The following is a 20201-nucleotide window of genomic DNA, read 5'->3' on the forward strand; positions in this document are numbered from 1 at the left end:
CTCCAGCCATCACATCTGCTTTCAAGTCAGGAAGAAGCAAACAAAGAGGTGTCAGGGGCATCTGACTCTTCTGTTAGGAAAAAACAAAGCTCTCCCACAAATCTCCCAGCAGACTTCCACTCTTAAAGAGTCTGTAACCAACTGGGCTGCATGGGTGGCTCAGTAGGTTAAGTGTCTGACTCTTGATTTCTGCTCAGGTTGTGACCTCACAGTTGTAAGATCAAGCCCTGTGTCGGGCTCCGCGCTGGGTATGGAGCCTGCTTCAGATTTTCTCTCTCCCTCTCCCTCTGCCCTTCCCCCAACTCATGCATGCTCTCTCCTCTCTCTCAAAAATAAAGACTTTTTATTCAAGACCTTGTCACAACGCCACACCCAGATGCAAGGGAAGCTGCAAAAGCAAGTATTTAGGTTTCCCCAGCCTCTATGGTAGAGGCTGGCCATGGGGGAGGAGGTGGGAACGGGTATCTGGTCATCAAAAATGACTCCACTGCCACACAGGCATTGTGGTAGTGACTTGCTGGGGTGACAAGTTCGGAAGAAAGCACAGAGCTAGACTTGAACGTTTTGGATCCGGAACCACAGCTCTCTCTCCTTTGCCACGGTTTCAAGAGCAACCAAATTATTTTTCTTTTACACAAAAGAGGAGAATCACTTCATTAGAAGATAAAAAGTCCCTGGGGTGCCTGGGTGGCTCAGTCGGTTGAGTGTCCGACTTCGGCTCAGGTCCCATGATTGCACAGTTCGTGAGTTCAAGCCCTGCATTGGGCTCTGTGCTGACAGCTCAGAGCCTGGAGCCTGCTTCAGATTCTGTGTCTCCCTCTCTCTCTGCCCCTTCCCCGCTCATGCTCTGTCTCTCTCTGTCTCTCAAAAAATGAATAAAGTTAAAAAACTTTTAAAAAAAGAATATTAAAAGCATCAAGAAGATGGAGAGATGAGCGGGAGTCGTCCATTTCTCCCTCCTTCTCCCCTTCCAGAGGCTCTGTGACCTCTTCCACAATGGTTCCTAGGTGCTCTTTATTCAGACTTCGGTGGTATAAAATAAACTGCCTGGGAATTCAGGAAGCCTGAGTTGGGTCCCCTCCCTATCACATGTGTCTGTGGGTCAATTTGCTCCCCCTTTCTGCAACTCTGTGTCCACATCCATAAAATAACACTGGTCAAGATGGTCCCTGAGGTCTCTTCCAGTTCTGATATTCTTTGTTCCTCATAAAGCCAGGGTCTGAGCCCAGACCTGTTGCCTGGATTCTCAGGAGACATTGACTGACTTCCTTTATGATCCCCAGCGTCCTGGTCAGAAACTGGCTCAAATAAGCATGGACCCCTTCTCTCCGGGAAGGCAGAGATCAAGATTAATCACTGTGGGGGGCGCCTGGGTGGCTCGGTCGGTTAAGCGTCCGACTTCGGCTCAGGTCATGATCTCACGGTCCATGAGTTGGAGCCCCGCGTCGGGCTCTGTGCTGACAGCTCGGAGCCTGGAGCCTGTTTCAGATTCTGTGTTTCCCTCTCTCTCTGCCCCTCCCCTGTTCATGCTCTGTCTCTCTCTGTCTCAAAAATAAATAAACATTAAAAAAAAAAAAAAGATTAATCACTGTGGTTTGCCATGTACCTTGGGTTCTGCCAAGAAAGGTTCCAAATGGAAGCTATTCCTAATGTTTCTCTGGGGTCACCACTAACAAAATGATCCCCTCCAGCCAATTGCTTGGTTCCCCCATCTGGAGTGACATGCTTCTGGAGTAGAAGAACAGAAGGAGCCCGCACCGTCACACAATAGGGCTTTTCCACTCCTTACAACAGGGTCCTACCCATTGGTATCATCTTGGGAAGCTGTGAGTCTGCGGGTGTGCACATGTGGGTGCGTGTGTGCATGTGTGTGTGTAGCGGAGAAAGCTCTCTGACCACAATTTATCTTTACTGCTTCTCCTCCATGCCAGATATGTTCCAGCTTTTAAGAAGTCACTAGTTGACCTGGAGTCTGACAAAGGAATGGGTAATCCCCAGAATCCAACAAGGGCTCATGCAGCCCAGAAACACTTACAGAGTCCTCTCCTGTCTTCTGGGCCCCAGAGAAACAAAGACGACAAGACATGGTTGTTGGCCACATGAGTGGACAGTCTAGCAGGAAGGGACAGACACTTCAGGAGAACTTAGGACCTGGAGGGATAGGAGTCGTAATGGAACCCCGTGGGAGCACTGTACTGAGCTGATTCGATCTGCCTAGGGAAGCCGGAGAAGACTTCCTAGAAGAGGGGGCATTTGGCTTGGGACTTGAAGGATGAGTAGGACTTTGAAAGGTTAAAAAAAAAAAAAAAAGTAGGGGTAAAAGCACTCTGGCTGAAGGAATGATTATATAAACGGAAAGAGGTGGATTGGAAAGCTATGAATCTTAAGCTTCAGGGCCCTTGCTTGCACGGGCCCTTTCTGAGATCTAATTTTGCACTGGGCCCCCCAAATTGCTTAAATTTCAGGCTCCACAAAACCTGTGTCTGCCACCAAATCTAAAGGATTTGGCACATGAACACAGGAATAAGGATGTCTGGGGTTGAGTTTGTCTTCTATCCCCAAATCTCCCTTGGGGTAATCAGATGGGGGCCACCTAGCCAACCCAGGTACCTAGTCAGACAATGCCTGAATGGGTTCAGTAATCCCAGACAACAAAAGGACTGGCTGCCAATGGCAGAACCCACACACAGCCTGGAAGGAGAACTCAATGGAGCTTTCTCTGCAGACTTCAATGCAGCAAACTGTCTAGGGCAGCCTGCATTCCTGATAGTAATGCCAGGCTATCTGTACTAAGCCCCGGTGAGGATCCTCAAAGCAGCATGACCAAGGGATGCATACAGTCTGGTCTCAAGTACACTGCATGTCCCATGCCACGTGCAAACCATGCTGGTGCACGTGGGGTCACCATTCCTTACTTCCAGGCCCCCAAGAGCACGTCTTGGTCTTTGTTGGTTCATTTGCTTGGAGTGAAGTTTGAAGCCCTCCCTCTATATGGAAGAATTTCAGCAGAAGACTCTGCTAGGAGAGCTCCAAAGTTCAGCCCTCTGCTGTCCTTGTTCATGAGCAGCGGGATGTGGACAGTTACCCGGGCAGTGCTCTGTGCCCACATGGGTGCTCTCAGCCACACGAGGTCCCTCCCCATCAGCCTTCCCAGAGCCAGTGCTCCGGGGAGACAAGCACCTGGATCTAAGTGCTCAGGGAGCCCATGCAGACATTGCTGGCTAATGTCTCACCGGCCGGGAAAGTCAGACCCAGCACCCATGTGGGAGGGGACCACACAATTGGGTGGAGATCCAGAAGTGCGGTTCAAGGCAGGCCCATGGCACGTGACCCTGAGCAACTTAATTCAAAACAGGAAATAATTTCTCTGCACTTCACTTTCCCCAGCTCTGAAGTGGAACACCTAAAATCGATGCTCTGGGCAATCCCTCCTCCTATCAACCTTCCTGTAATGACAAAATCACGACGGAAATGAACCTTGAAGATTGGCCGAAACAAGACAAAAGTGCACTTCGAATAATACAATATAGATATAATACATGTAAATATCATATATATAATATAGACATCAAGTTGATAGATTGATAACAGATAGATAATAAATAGAAGGATCCTGGGGTGCCTGGTTGGCTCAGTCAGTTAAGCATCCAACTTGGGCTCAGGTCATGAACTCACAGTCTGTAGGTTCGAGTCCCACGTCGGGCTCTGTGCTGACAGCTCAGAGCCTGGAGCCTGCTTCAGATTCTGTGTCTCCTCTCTCTGCCCCTCCTCCACTCATGCTCTCTCTCTTTCAAAAATAAATAAACATTTTAAAAATTAAAATAAATAGAAGGTTTCCCTGGAACCAGAAAAACAACCAGGAAGAGAGGTGGCTTAACAATGGTCCATGAGAAAAAGGTGTAGGTGATTTATTCAAAGGTGAGTTTGGTAGAAGTTAGCAGTGTTCTGCAGCCTCCCAAATGAGTTAATGGAGCTTTCGGCTGCATGAGTAGAAGCATTAAGTGCAGACTGAAGGAGGTGATACTCTTCTCGATAATCCAACCCAAGTGCAGTGATGCATTCCCTTCCTGGTGCTTCTTCTTAAGTGTAGGGGCACCTGGGTGGTTCAGTCGGTTAAGCATCTGACTTCGGCTCAGGTCATGGTCTCGCGTTCGTTGAGTTCAAGCTCCTCATCGAGCTCTGTGCTGTCAGCTCAGATCCTGGAGCTGCTTTGGATTCTGTGGCTCCCTCTCTCTTGGCACCTCCCCCACTCGTACTCTGTCTCTCTTGCTTTCAAAAATAAATAAATATTTTTTAAAAGAGAGAGAGAGAAGTGTAGACCAGCTGGACTGTGTTTAGCAGCGATGTCCTATGGAGAGATGAGACTGACACCACCTGAACCCCCATCAGCCTTGGCCTCACTGTGAGTGGATCAAGCCGCTATTGTGTGAATCCTCATGGGAGGCAGTGGGGAGCCCCCAGCACCATCTGTGTGAATTGTTCTTGCCTTAAAATTGCGCTGGACTCCAATCACACTCCAGATTTAACTACCTATTTACAGGAAGTGTAGAGGATAGAAGAACAGATTAAATACCACGAATAAGCAATCAGCCACATTCAGAATATGGGCTAGTCGACAGGACAAATGACTGTGTTTCTCCAACAAATCTGTGATGTAGGAAAAAAATGGGGGCAGAACTATTACAGGATAAAAGATGCTTAGGAGATACAACCATAAAAAAAAAAAATCTTAGATGCCATCAAGAACTCTGAATATGGACCGAGTAATAGAAGATACTGAAACTTGCTGTAAATTGTGTAAATTGTCAAAACCACGTGGTCCGGCTTTTTAACATCCCTTTTTGTTAGAGATGTATACTAACATCTCGGGATTTGCTTGAAAATGTTTGGGATTTTCTTGAAAATACCCCAGCAAACAAACACACGGAGAAAGAAGGGAGGAGGGAGACAGAGGAAACGTGGCTGAAGAAATGTCAACAGCTGTTGACAGTTGTTGATAGGCATGTGGGGCTTCATGAGCTCTCCTCTCTGCTTTAGGATACGCTAGATTTCCATAATAAAAATATTTTAATCCAGAAGCCGTTCATTTATTAAAAACTAAAAGGGAAGAACAGAACAGAGAAGAAAAAAAAAAAAAAAAGATCTAGAAGGCACAGTTTCTCAAAACCAGATCTCCCAAGAGTGGCGTGAAAGGAGCCAAGGGAGGCTTGGGAGGCAGGTGAGGGATTCTGGGGGATCGAAGCCTGCGCTCAAGTGTTTGAAGGGCTTGTCTGGACTAAGAAGGAAGGCTTGCTCTGTGCAGTCCCAGTGGGCCACAGTGGGACCTGTGCGGAAATCACAGGAAGCCAAGTTTAAGGTCAACGCGAAGAACTAACAGGCAAGGTTTTCCAGAGGTCCCTTCCCTCCCCCCTTCTCCAACCTCTTCTTCATGCACAGCCCTTCATGAGCCCCGCGTGTCAGTCGCACTAAATCATGTGAGGCTCCCAGAAGACACCAGGCACATTTCTATCTCACGCCCTTTGCTCTGAGCATTCCTTGGTCAGGCAGTACTCCCCTCAACCCGGCTGTTAGAATTCGGCTCAAGCTCCAGGGCCCGACTCAACGCTGCCCTCCCCACACTCCCTCCACCTCCCCTTGGAAATAATAAAGTCCTCCAAGTTCTTGGAAGCTGCTGGTGCCTGTTACATGCATGGGACTTGGAGGTTCAGGAAGAGCTTATGTCATCTTTATAGACAGATAACAAAGATACATTGTCTTTTATAATGGATCTTTCTTTTCACTTCCACAATATTATGTACCCTTATTTATTTTTTTTAAGTTTCTTTATTTTGAGAGAGAGAGAGAGAAAGCACGCATGCAGCAGGGGGAGGGGCAGAAAGAGAAGGAGAGAGGGAGAGAATCCCAAGCAGGCCCCGCACTGGCGGCACAGAGCCCCACGAGGGTCTCGAACTCACAAACCTCGAGGACAAGACCTGAGCTGAAACCAAGAGGCTGACTGCTTAAGAGCAGTCCTTAAAGTAAGAGTCAAGACTCAGAGAGTGGTTCCTGCCATTGGCCACCTGCCATGGTCCCCAGGATGTCAATGGAGTGACCGAAAGAGAGAAGGAGCCAATGAGGTCCCAGTGGGGTCACCTCCACCCACCTGGACTGCTCCCCAGCACTGTCAGCAGTGTGGGGGGTTTTGGGAGAAGAAGGCCTCTGTCCTCTTCCCCAGCTGCCAGGGCCCTGACCGCTGTGTGACCCCTGGGGGTGGGGACCTGTGCTCCCAGGAAGGAAGGTTACAGGCCTCTTATTGCCAGGAGGCAATAAAGTCATTTTGTGGTAATTAGAATCCTAACCAATTTAAGTCATTTTATAGCTCCCAAACAATTACCTGGTGATTCTTATCTCTCCAAGAATCCTGAGATGTTATTTGAAGGGGGTCATAAATTAAGAACCTGGTTGGGGGATGGGGAGAGACAAGAGGAGATAAGGAAATGGCTGCCCTCGGTGATAGGAAAGGAGAAAACTGTAGGCGCCCCATCAGTGTCCCTGCTCCCTTCATCAGCTGGGGACAAGGCAGGCCTATCCTTATGGATTTAGTAGGAGGAAAACATTCTATCCCTAGAAGCTTCCTCTCCAGAATTATGAAATCTCAGAGCCAGAAAGCCTACAGAAACATCTAGTCAAGTATTTCCAAAATTAGAAACCCTGTATATCTGTGGTTCATTAGATGCTTGTAGGTATGGGGTGAAAAGCATTCCGAGGTCCAAGGGTGAATCCACCCGGGAAATCTGTAACCTGGGTCCCTTGGAGAGAATCGGAGAGCCCGTTGCATCTCAAAGATTCTGGAAGATCTACAGAAAAGAGACCAAGATTTACAGGAAGGCTGAACTCAGTAAAACCTCGTGTGTCTCAGACTTTGACCAGTGAACGTTTTCACTCCCACAGGAAATCTATTAATAGCACCATAAACCTCTAGAAACATGAACCTATTTGCCCAAGTTTCCTTCTTGTTCTTGGGTGGAAAGACTGAGTGGGTGTCTGATCCATGACACTAGAGGACCCCAGTTAGGACAGGTAATTGCACACCTCAGTTGGCAGTCTGCCATCGGTGAATACCTTTGGAAGATAAAGGGGGGGGGAGGGTACAACGTCCATTTTTATGCCTTACCTGAAAGGCTACATGAAGGGGGGAAAGGAAGGAAAGGGAACCTTTTGACAAATCAAAAACGGGGCCACCAACTAAAGCTCATCTCCAAAGGTGATAGGAAGAGATTTGTTCTGTGGGTTCCAAAGGGGCAGGACTAATCCAGTTAAAGAAGGAACTTTCTAACAGTCAAAGTCACAGAAAGCAGAGCAGATGGCCTCAAGAAGGAATGAGCTCCCTGACAGCACATGTGTCTGAGCCAAAACTCATCAGAGCGTAGTATTCAGTCAATTAGTAAATATTTGCAAACCTATATTGTTCAAAGTACTATCTTAAGGTAGAAAAACAATAGCGAGGAAGTTAAACTTCCTTCTGTACTGAAGTTTATATTCTGAGGAGGAGGAAAGACAAACAGATAAGAACCGAATAAGCAAAAATAAACATACTAATTTCAGAGAACTACAAAGATTTTAAATGCGTGATACGATAGTAACAGGACAGGGGCAAATGGAGTTAGGATGACCGTGTGAGGCCTCTATGGGATCAAGACACTTGAACTGAGGCCTAAGCAATGGGACAAAGGCAGCTCTGAGAAGATCAGGGGCACTGCCCTGTGCATACAGTTCAGCAAGTTCAAAGGCTCTGCAGTGAGAATAGTCTGGACATGTTCTTAGGACACAAGGAAGCCCAGAGTGGTGGCCCATGGTGGGTGGTGCAGGAGAACACTGTCGACGAGAGCAGAAAGGGACTGCACATTCTAGCATCCAGTGGCCTACAAGCCCGTGCACCCTTGTGGTTCTGGGAATCCATGACAACCCCCCTGACTGAGTAGAAAGAGATAACAGGGCCTCTCTCCCTTGACAAATGTCAACAATCTCAGGCTCGGGCCTTAGTTCCCTTATCGGATAATTGAAAGCCAGACCTACCTTGCAAAGATGCTACTTGGATCAGTGACTACATATTTATCTATTAAGCACAGATACAGTACTATGTGTCATCATAAACACTTTATAAACATTACTCATTGATCCCTCCTAACAGCCTTTAGGAGGTAGACCCTGTTAGTATTCCCACTTTGTCGATGGGAAACTGAGGCAGAGAGTCCCCCAGCACCTCTGATGCATAGTAGATGCTAAGTACACCTTAGCTACCGTATGCATAGATTAAAAGTTTCAGGGGATGCAAATAAAACATCCTCTATGATCTCTGTGTTCCCTTGCCCCCATTTTCAAAGCTCTCAAAAGGAAGCATCTACACATCTTTGCAAATTCTCAGTAGGAAATTACCCAAGTGAATCACACGGGACTGATATATACAACCCACCTCTAAAGCATGAGGGTAATCAGGAGTCTGGCAGTCATCCTTATCAAAATTCCAATGGCATATTTCAAAGAAATAGAAAATGATCCCAAAATTTCTACAGAACCACACACGCACACACAAAACCAACTAGCCAAAGCAATCCTGACAAAGAAGAACAAAGCTAGAGGCATCACATGACCTGATTTTTAACTGTATCACAAAGCTATAGTAATCAAAATAGTGTGGACTGGCATAAAAACAGACACATAGACCAGTGGAAGAGAAACAAAAACCTTCACATATATGGTCAACTCCTAAAAGGGTGCCAAGAATGCATAATGGAGAAAGGATAGTCTGTTCAATAAATAGTGTTGGGAAAATTTGATATCTACATGCAAAAGAATTTTCATCCAGCCCTTATCTTACACCACTCACAAACATGAACTCAAAATGGATTAAAGGTTTAAATGTAAGACCTGAAACCATAAAACTCCTGGAAGAAAACAAAGGGAAAACCTCCATGACATTGGTCCTGGCAATAATTACTTGTATATAACACCAAAAGCACAGACAACAAGAGCAAAAAATAAACAAACGATTACATCAAACTACAAAGGTTCCACACGGCAAAATGAAAAGTCAACCCATCAACAAAATTAAAAGAATGGGAGAAAATATTTGCAAACCGCGTGTCTGATGAAAATATAAGGAACTCTTACAACTCAATAGCAAAAAAACCCAAAAAACCAAAAAACGAAACCAAAAACAAAAGCCAATTTATTAAAAATTTAAAAATTAACAAATGGGCCAGTTAAAAAATGGGCAAGGGACAATAGACACTTTTCCAAAGAAGACAGGCCAGAGTAGACGGCCCAGCACATGAAAAGGTGCTTAACATTGTCAGGGAGACGCAAATCAAAAGCACAATGAGACACCACCTCTCATCTGCTAGCACGGCTGTCATCAAAATGACAACAGATAGCAAATATTGGCGAGAGTGTGGAGGAAAGGGAATCCTTGCACATTGTCGGTGGAAATGCAAATTGATGCAACCAGTGTGGAAAACAGTACGAAGGCTCCTCAAAAAATTACAAATAGAGAACAGCATGGATGGACCTGGAGAGTAGAATGCTAAGTGAATGTCAGTCAGAGAAAGACAAATACCATATGTGGAATCTAAAAATCAAAACCAACAAACAAACAAAAAACAGAAACAGACGCAGAAGTGGAGAACAAACGGGTGGTCACCAGAGGGGAAGGATGGGGGACGGACAAAATAGGTGAAGGGGATTAAGAAGCAACAAACTTTCAGTTATAAAATAGACAAGTCACAGAGACAAAAAGTAAAGCATCGGGAATACAGTCAATAAGGTGGTAACAGGGGCGCCTGGGTGGTTTAGTTGGTTGAGCGTCCAACTTCGGCTCAGGTCATGATCTCACAGTTCGTGAGGCTGAACCAACTGAGCCACCCAGGCGCCCCTAAACAAGTAAACTTGAAAAGAAAAAAAGATGAATAAGTACTGTGGATCTTATGTACAGCGTGGTGACTCTAGTTAACGACACTTTTATTCTCGAAATTTGCGAAGAGAGTAAATTCTAAGTGTTCTCACCACACACACCCCCCAAAAGTAACTGTGTGAGGTGATAGATGTATTAATTAGTTTGACTATGGTAATCGCTACACGACGTATATCACACCACCGTGTTGCACACACCCAACACATACAATTTTTATTTGTCGATTATACCTGAATAAAACCGAGGGAAAACATCTTGCAGTCAAGGGAGAAGGTACCACTGTGTAGAGTTACACAGGTTGTTCACAAGCTATAGGACTCCAAGGGGACTCGGATTTGCTTAGCCCTCAGGCCATTCATTCTCATCACACCCCTAGAGGGTCAGATGAAAATCCCCACTGTATAAACTGGGGGAAATGAGGCTCAAGTAAAAGTCGATGGTCACCCACAGGAAGGAGTAGAACTCGACACTCCAAAGGGCTTTCCTGTGACCCCACACCACACTGACGCTGCAGGGGCTTGAGGGGATGGACGTCTAACCTTCAAGAGATTTCCTTATGAGGGGTTCTTGGACCTGGGATAGACTACTCTCTGGTCATGAAAACCAAGCAGTATAAACTGTGGTCCGACAGAAAGAGAAATAAGTCTGTGTTCCCTCCTATGTTGAAAAAAAGTTATCTTTACTACAGAATGTATGTTTCACACATTTTACCATGTTAAAAAGTTTATTTATTGAGAGAGAGAGAGAGCATGAGCAGGGAAGGGGCAGAGAGAGAGAGAGGGAGGGAGGCAGGGAGAGAGAGAGAGAGAGAGAGAGAAAGAGAGAGAATCCCAAGCAGGTTCCATTGCTCTCAGCGCAAAGCCCGGTGCGGGGCTCAAACTCACAAACCATGAAATCACTACCTGAGCTGAAATCAAGAGTCAAACACTCAAACAAATGAGCCACCCAGGCCCCCCTACCATGTTAAAAAGTGCCTAAAGGGTTCCGAAAAGATCTTGTAAAGCAAACAAGGATATTATTTAAGACATTTCCATTTAACTTTAACTGCAATTTATTCAGAACTCTAACCTTCTGTGAACTTCTGACTCAGACTATTTCCTTATTGTACACCCACAACACCCTGTGGGCATGGGCGTCTATATTTTCAGTTAAACTCTACCCCGGATGTAGCATTTCCCTCCATTAGGCCTGCAGACAACAAATCACGCAGTGCTGTATTCACACTACGCATGACGTTGTCCCCACAGTTGTCCCCACAGACGGCTTCCCTCTCTCTCCCTACGGTTGTTGCAAATATTTCAAAATATTTAGCGTGCTGGTAAGAAGCGCACGTAGGTACTATAGCATCACACACATTTTACTATTCTGATAGCTGAACTTCAATATAATCAGTTTCCTTTCGAATCCCCTGTATTTCAGTTCATCCATTCTGAAAGCATTGTTCGGCGAAGGGACCCACAGCATCACCAGACCGGTGGCTCCAGAAAGGCAGGGACCTCCCCTACGGACCGCCTTGTCTTCTGGCAGGAGCGTCCATCGCTGGAGACCATGGAAGCCTTTCTTCACTCTGCAGCTCACTCAGAGCTCCAGCGTCTCCCCAACATCCGTCCCGCCTCGCCTCTCATTCATGCTGCAAGAAATCGCAGCCTCAGTGTGCTTGCCTGCTGCCCACAGCATTAACCTCGGCCACCCAGAGCTTTTCCCAATCATACCTGCTCTGCCCCGGGCGCAGGGAAAGCCCCCCACCTCTCTGGCCTTCAGAGGGAAGCTGTCTGTAGCTAGAGTGCTGATAAACTGAAAAGTTACACCCAGGGCCAGGATCAGGCTGTGTCTGCAGAGTCCCTCAGAAGCAATGAACACAGCTCGCAAACTCCCTCTGATGCCAACTGCATTCTGCTAACGGGCTCAGGTTCCCTTCCAAGGAAGCCGAAAATGCCACCCCAAATATTTTCCAATGAGTCTAAAGCCGGGACTGAAGGACGTTCCATCACCTTTAGTGAAACCTCCCCTCCTTGAATGACCTGACCCGGATCTTCAAGCACACTGCCCTCCGGGGGAAACGTGGGGTGATGCTTTGCCACCTGGATGCTCGATGAGGGCTGGAGGGTCCCACATTTCGGGTTGCATGTGGGGGCACCACGGAGCCATTCTGCTCTCCAGGTGGCCGGCCATCTGCTGTTCATTCACCAGGGTGTTTGCAAAGCCCTCTGCAAAGGTGAAGCCCAGGGCTGGGGACAGAAGATCCCAGGCTAGCCATGGGAAGATTCTGGATTCAAGCCCAAATTTCCCTTGCCTGCTGGATGCATCTGGACAGCGGCTCCCCACATCCCTGGGCCTCACAGTTCCCATGTGTAGAACGAGAAAGGAAGATGGGGTATTTCCTCTCTTTGAGGCTTTGGGTATGGACATCAAAACCAGAGTCCCTTCAAGGGCGGGGGTGGGGGGTGGGGGATGGCAGTGCTGTCCACAGCCAGCGCTGCCGAACCCAGAGCCCCTGCCATGAGAAGGACCCCCTTCCTGGAGGCAGGAGGTCCAGGGGTGTTCGGCCAACAGTCCAGGAAGTGCAGGGGACCCAGGGCTATGCTCAGGGACAGGGCTGCCCATCGCTGGGTCTTAACCTTCCTTACATACATACTTCTTTCCGGGTCCCACAGGGTCACTGCCGTGCTGACTGGGGTGAGGAAGGCTGGCCCTGGAGCCCTCTGGGAGTGGCACATGGGCCACAGTGCATGCCATCCCTGCCTCCCCCGGGAGGATCCCGAGTGGGCATGCAGAAAACAGGGTGGGGACTCATTGCCCCAAAAAGTCTCTCGGGCCAACCCTTGGCTCGCAGCAGGGGGTTAGGGGGGCAGAGAGGCGAAGGTCCTCGCTCAGGGGCACACAGTAGTGTCAAGAGAGCTAGGATGTGGTCTCTCTCCCCATTTTTACTTATTTCATTGTTGGTTTTTTTCATGACAAAAGGACGACACGTTTGCTGCATGACGCAGGCAACACAGAGGTGATGTATGAAGACAGTCATCTCCTCTCGCTCTCGCCCCTCAACCCGCACCCTATGCGTGGTGAGCCTGTGCTCCTCCATGGGGCCCCCCAGGGGCGAGGGCAAAGCCACCTGCACCTGCTCACCTGGTCCCAAAAGGCACAGAAGGGGAGCTGGCACTCCGGAGCTGATGGGGGCCGCCTCCTGGCTGTATTCAGAAGGCGTCTCTCCTTGGCCCCACTGACCTGGAAGAGAAAGGGGCTGTCAACCTTTTTTTTTCCTAAGGTGGATGCCAGTGCAGATTTCTGGAAAGGGGTCTTAAAACACAAGACCCTTAAGGGGCGCCTGGGTGGCTCAGTCGGTTAAGAGTCCGACTTCAGCTCAGGTCATGATCTCATGGTTTGTGAGTTCGAGCCCCACATCGGGCTCTGTGCTGACAGCTCGGAGCCTGGAGCCTGCTTTGGATTCTGTGTCCCCCTCTCTCTCTGCCCCTCCGCTCCTTGTTCTCTCTCTCTCTCTCCCTCTCTCAAAAATAAATATTTTTTTAAAAGCCCTTAGCACTTGTTGGGAGGAGCACTGGGTGTTGTATGGAAGCCAATTTGACAATAAATTATATTAAAATTAATTAATTAATTAAAATAAAATAAGATGTTGATGATTGAAAGGATAAAGGGACACCCCCAGAGTCTATAGCTCATCTATCTCACACAGTGAAACACTGCCAACAAGATTATTTTGCGTGCATAATACGACCACTTCTCCCTCTTGTTGGATATTATCTCCTCTTTGAGATGCTTTGTAATAAATGCCAGTATATACTCTCTTCCAATGCTCACATCACTCGAGGATGAGTTTTGTTTCTGATACAGCAAAATGGATTGAGCCTAGCCTGGTAACAGTATATGTATGATACAGGTCGATTATTTGGGTTTGTACCATTTTGGGTACTGGCTTAAAGATAATGACTTTTTGCTATATAATTTTGTTGTAATGACTTTCAATCTCTGCTAATCACATTACTAAACTAAAATTGTGAGTAAATAAAAACTTTTATAAATTCCAAAAATAAAACCAAATAAAATAAAATAAAATAAAATAAAATAAAATAAAATAAAGGCCTTTGTATGCCCCAGGAAAGGCCATCCTTCCTGGCCACCTGCCCTCACCCAGCTTCCAACTTCATCACCTCCAGCCTTGTGGTTGGTCTCCCAGCTTCCAGAACCACCCACTCAGTACCTTTCTACAGCACTACTGGAGTGAGCCTCCAAATCCACGACTGCTGAAAACCTTCCAGTGCCTCTGCGACCCCAGTATTTGCCAAGATATCCAGGCAGAAGGTCCAGAACCCACCCCACCCCCACCAACCCTTTGTGATCTGCCCCCAGGAGACCTCACCAGCCTCACCTCTACTGAAACTTCCCACTCACTATTTCCTTCCATCCCTTGCAATTACTTGTAGTTCTTGGAAGAGATTATGCATTTTTTTAACCGAACTTTCTGTTTGGGGCGACTTGTATGTTCACATGTAGCTGTAAGGAATCATAGAGAGCCAGCTCAGGTACCCTTTACCTGGCTTTTCCGATGGAATCTGGAAAAGTTACAAAATCACCACCAGGATACTGACATGGACACAGCCAAGATACAGAACATTCCCAAAAGGGAATCTCTCAGGTGGCCCTTTCATAGCCATACCCGTCCCTCCCGCCCTCTCTCCATCCCTAACCCCTGGCAAGCACTCATCTGCTCTCCCTTCTAGAATTCTGTCCTCTCAGTAATTTATATGAATGGGATCCCACAGCCTTTGCCTGTTGGGGTTGGCCGTGTTCACTCACAGTGGTTCTCCTGAGATCCATCTAAAGCTGGGGCGTGTGCCGGGGGTCTGCTCCTTTTGTCGCTTGCTGGGTTCTGTTCCCTGGTATGGATGCACCATGGTTCGCTTGCTGACTCGCCCACTGCAAAACAACAGTTGTGTCGTTTCCATGTTGTGGCTATCGTGAATAATGATGCTGTAAATACCGGAGCACAGATCTGGCGTGAACCCAAGTCTTTATTTCTCTGCAGGCCTGGGGAATGCTCAGCAATGCAATGGCTGGGTTGCACGGTCAGCTTTGCAGGAAACTTCCAAGCTGTTTTCCAGAACAGTTGGGCCATCTTATGTTTCCACCTGCAGCATACGAGCAATCCAGCTTCTCCACAACCTCACCAACCTTTAGTGTTGTCACTATTTTTCATTTTAGCCCTTCTGATAGTTAGGTAGTGTGAAATCTCCTTGTGGTCTTTGTTTGCATTTCCCAGATGGCTAACGACATGGAATATCTTTCCCTGTGCTTGCCGTCGTCCGTGTATCTTCTCTGGGGAAACCTCTTCATCTATTCCAGTCATGTTCTTTCTTTTTTTAATTTTATGTATTTAAATGCAAGTTAGCTAACATACAGTGTAGTATTGGTTTCAGGTTAGAACCCAGTGATTCATCACTTAATATGACACCCAGGGCTCATCCCAACAGGTGGCCTCCTTAATGCCCATCACCCGTTTAGCCCATCCCCCACCCACCTCCTCCACCAACCCTCCGTTTGTTCTCTGTATTTAAGGGTCTCTTATGGTTTGCCTCCCTCTCTGTTAGTAACTTATTTTTCCTTCCCTTCTCCTATGTTCGTCTTGTTTCTTAAATTGCACATATGAGTGAAATCATGTGATATCTTTCTCCGGCTGACTTATTTCATTTAGCATAGTACACTCTAGTTCCATCCATGTTGTTGCTAATGGGAAGATTTCATTCTTTTCCATCGCTGAGTAATATTCCCTTGTATCTACATACACACCACATCTTCTTTGTCCATTCATCGATCAATGGGCATTTGGGCTCTTTCCATAATTGGGCTATTGTTGATAGCACTTTTATGAACATTGGGGTGCGCGTGCCCCTTAGAATCAGCATATTTGTATCCTTTGGATAAATCCCTAGTAGCGCAATTTCCGTCATAGGGTAGTTCTATTTTTTAATTTTTTGACAAAATTCCATACGATTTGCCAGAGTGGCTGCCCCAGTCTGCATTCCCACCAACATTGCAAAAGCGTTCCCTTTATTCCGCATCCTCCCCAATATCTATTGTTTTCTGACTTGTTACCGTTAGCCATTCTGACAGGTGTGAAGTGCTATCTCATTGTGGTTTTGATTTGTATTTCTCTGATGATGAGTTCAGTCATGTTCTAATTGAATTGCTTGAGTTTTTTTTGTTTGTTTGTTTTTTTTACTATTGGGTTTTGAGAATTCTTTATATAACTGGCATGAAATAGGAACAATTTTATTATCAAAACTAATGATTCTTAGCACTTGGTAAGCACTTAGTAAGACACTGGGCAGATTGCTTCACCTTCGTGTTCTCATTCAATTCTTAAAATAACTCAATGAGCTCTAAGTGAAATAAATCAGAGGACAAATAGTAGAAGATATCATTTAACACGTGGGTTCTAAAAAAGCCAAACTCGAAGAAACAGAGTAGAATAGTGGTTAGGGCTGGGGGGTGGGGGAAGTGGGGAGATGTTGGTCAAATGGTACAAACTTCCAGCCGGAACAGAAATAAGTTCTGGGGATCGAACGTACAGCAGGGTGGCTATGGTTAACGGTATTGTATTATATGGGACACCTGGGTGGCTCAGTCGGTTAAGTGTCTGGACTTCGGCTCCGGTCGTGATCTCAGTTTATGGGTTCAAGCCCCGCATCAGGCTTTGTGCTGTCAGAGCAGAGCCTGCTTCTGATCCTCTGTCTCCCTCTCCCTGCCCTTCTCCGTCTCACTCGTGCTTTCTCTCTCTCAAAAATAAACAAACGTTAAAAAATTAAAAAAAAAAACAGTACTGTATTATATACTTGGAAGTTGATAGAAGAGCAGTTCTTCAGTGTTCCCATCAATAAAAAAAATGATTATGCAGGGGATGGAGGTATTAACTAGCTTTAGTGTATAATCATTTGGCAATAGAGACATGTATCAAACCATCACGTTGAACACCGTGTTGTATGTCAGTTTTATTTCAATAAAGCTGGGGGCAGGGGACATTTGGGGCGCCTGGGTGGCTCCGTCGGTTAAGCATCCGACTTCAGCTCAGGTTGTGATCTCGTGGTTTGTGAGTTTGAGCTCCATATCGGGCTCCACACCGACAGTGCAGAGCCTGCTTGGGATTCTCTCTCTCCCATTCTCTCTCTGCCCCTCCCCTACTCATTCCTTCTCTCTCTCTCTCTCTCTCTCTCTCAATCAATCAATCAATTTTTAAAAAAAGAAAGTAGGGGACAGGCCTCATCCCATTGGTCCTGTGGGTTCGAACCCATAGAGGGTGATGATTTCAGTGCCCAGACCCTGGAAATACTGAGCTCATGTCTGGCTTTACTGCCCCTTCCTCGTGCTGAGCTCAGGTGTTCCCCGTCCTGGGCCACACACGAGGTTAGAGGCGTAACACATGGCCCTCGGGACATGTAGCATCTGGTTGAGGAAACAGTTAAATGCCAAGGTGAGGGTCTCAAAGTAATTCTGTCAGAGGAGTTCAGCAAAAGCCATGAGGTGAACGAATGTTTTGAGAGGCCTGGAAAGATTTCATGAAGGTGGAACAGACTCTGGGCTGCCGAGAGAGACAGAGACAGACACAGAGAAAAGTGGAGGACCAGCTTTCCAGCGGGGGGAACAGCATGAACACAACCCTGGAAGCAGGAGGAGAAGGTCGGTCATAAGGCAGCACCTGACCCTGCTTGGAACAGATCGTCGAGAAGCACTTGGCTGTGAAATCCCAGGCCCCCTGACTCTCTGGGCTTGAGTCCTTCCCTGAAAATTTTACAACGAAGCAGTCGAGGCCGAGACAAAGTCATTTTCTTATCCAGCAAGTGATCTCTGAAGCCTCATTGATGGCTCTAAAGCAAAGTTCAGTTTCGACTTTCAGATGACCCTCGGGGATGAGAGGTTTCTTGGTTGCAGGGGCCAAGGGCAGGCAGCCCCAAAATGTGCTACTTTGGCATACTGATCAGTTTATTTTTTTAATGTATATTTATTTATTTTGAAAGAGAGAGAGAGAGAGCAGAGGAGATGGGCAGAGAGAGAGAGAGAGAGAATCCTAAGCAGGTTCCTCACTGCCAGCACAGAGCCCAGTGTGGGGCTTGATCCCACAACCCGCGAAATCATGACCTGAGCTGAGATCAAGAGTCGGACGCTTAAACAACACTGAACCACCCAGGTGCCCCTATATAGATCATTTTCAATAAAGTTACTTAACAGACAGCCTGGGCAGGAAGGACACTCAGACCCTCCCATCCCCCTGGAAGCAGAAAATGAATCTCCCACGTGAAAGTTACCCTCCCCGCATCTGGGGGTAAAGAGACATCTCCATCCCCAGAGATGGGAAATTTAGAGCCAAGAAGGCTCTATAAACAACCCTTGTTGCTTCACTAACATACTACCCCCCACCCAAATTCTGTTGAGAATTCCTTACTGATTGAGGCCCCCAAAGTTACCTTTTCTTTGACCTGTGAATTCCTCACAGATTTATTGTCTCTTTGTCTAAAAAGGTATACAAACTGCCTGCCCCGGTCATTTACTTGGGTCTCCGTTTCATTACTGAGCCTCCCTATGCATGTAATAAAACCCCTGCTTTTTTCCTGTCCATTTATGTCAATTTATTTCTCCAAACCTCTGGAAGACCTTGAGGGGAGAAAAGAATCCTTCTTGGCCTTCCCCATGCATTTGACACCTACTGTGTACCCAGAGCCTCGCAGGTGCTGGGGGATCGGCAGCAGACAAGACGGAGGCCACTGTGCTCTCCAAGCTCATGTTCCAGGAGGGTCCCCTAAAGTCTTTCACTGTCACCCAAGAGGGTCTTAGAACAGGCTCTAAACCACACAGCCAGTGACAAGGTCAGGATTCAAACCCAGGGCCGTCTGGTTGCACGTTTGCCCTCTCCCATCCCAGGCTGCCACCCCCTGATCAGATCGGTTGGGGAGAGCAAAGGAACCGGTCCTCAACACCGCTGCGTCCCGGCCCCCTTTGCTGACCTGAGCCGGGCTCTCTGCAAAAGCTGTCTGGGCGCTCTGCACCGGGTCCCCGGAACAAGCAGCCTCCTGGGTTTGGTGGGAGTGAGAGGAAGGAGAGAAGCCCCAGGCTCAGGCAGCCAGTGCTGAGACACCCCCAACACAACTTCTCCTAAGACAGGAAAATGCTCTCAAATGACTCGTGCGAGGAGGTGCCTTTAAAGAGTTCTGTGAGCTCCAGAGCTTGGGGTGCGGGGTTAGAGTGCACGCTGGGGTCCAGAGCACTCCCCAGATGTGCTGGCCAGCTCTGACCTGCGTCTCCAGCACAGAGGGAGCTTGAGGGCTCTGAGCCCCACGAAGAAGCCAGCAGGCAGCAGGCGGGGCTCTGAGTTCCAAACCTGCCAGCGGCCGTGGGAACGTCAGCCACCAGAATAAGCCGTGGGGATTCCCTTACATTCATTCAGCATTTATGGACACAAATACTTGTCCGGAGGGTTGCGGTGAGGCTCAAGGAAAGAAATGGGGGATCGGAACATGCCTCCCCATCGGCAGAGCATCTCACAGCTGGTGGGTACAGCTGCCAGGACATTTCCACACCACCCTCATTTCCACCTCTCTGCTGTGACCCCCGGGGGGGAACAGCCCTGAGCTAACCACCTGTACGCTGACCCTAAGAAGCCACCAGGGGCATGTGGCGGTGGGCAAATCACTCACCCTCAACTCCCTCACCTGTGAAATGAGGGGGGGCAGTGGATTCCGGCACAGACACCCCAGCTGCCAGGGCAGGGGTTGCAAACATTCTCTGTAAAGGGGCAGCAGATATTCTAGGCTTTACAGGACTTAGAGTCGCTGTAGGAGGTACTTTACTCTGCTGTTGTAGCTCAAAAGTAGCCAATGTGGAAAAAAAAAAAGAAAATTTAAAAAAAAATGAGGTGCCTGGGTGGCTCAGTCAGTTGAACGTCCGACTTTAGCTCAGGTCATGATCTCACGATTTGTGAGTTCGAGCCCCGCGTCGGGTGGCTCTGTTGGTTAAGCATCTGACGTCAGCTCAGGTCACGATCTCGCAGTGTGTGGGTTTGAGACCCACGTTGGGCTCTGTGCTGACATCTCGGAGCCTGGAGCCTGCTTCGGATTCCGTGTCTCCCCCTCTCTCTGCCGCTCCCCCACTCATGCTCGGTCTCTCTCTCTCTCTCTCTCTCTCTCTCTCAAAAATAAATAAACATTAAAAAAAATTTTTTTTGCTAGGGTAACCCCAATTAGGACACACA

The 20201-nt window shown here is 47.5% G+C and overlaps 1 long non-coding RNA gene across 2 annotated transcripts in view; it reads right to left on the reverse strand.

Annotated features, from left to right (window-relative positions):
* Positions 1-9911: 9911 nt before the first annotated feature.
* LOC132693808 (uncharacterized) overlaps positions 9912-20201 on the reverse strand; it is a 120473-nt gene continuing 110183 nt past the window's right edge. The window contains exons 1-3 of one of the 2 annotated variants that reach the window (XR_013556661.2): positions 14759-14908; positions 13073-13171; positions 9912-11579 (exon numbers count right to left, since the gene is read on the reverse strand). This is a non-coding gene — a long non-coding RNA (uncharacterized LOC132693808). Of the gene's footprint in view, positions 11580-13072; positions 13172-14758; positions 14909-20201 lie in introns of those variants that run through there. The other variant, XR_013556663.2, reaches the window with a different exon arrangement.

Source organism: Panthera onca, chromosome B4, assembly GCF_046562875.1.
Source record: "Panthera onca isolate mPanOnc1 chromosome B4, mPanOnc1 haplotype 2, whole genome shotgun sequence".
Taxonomy (NCBI): Eukaryota; Metazoa; Chordata; class Mammalia; order Carnivora; family Felidae; genus Panthera; species Panthera onca.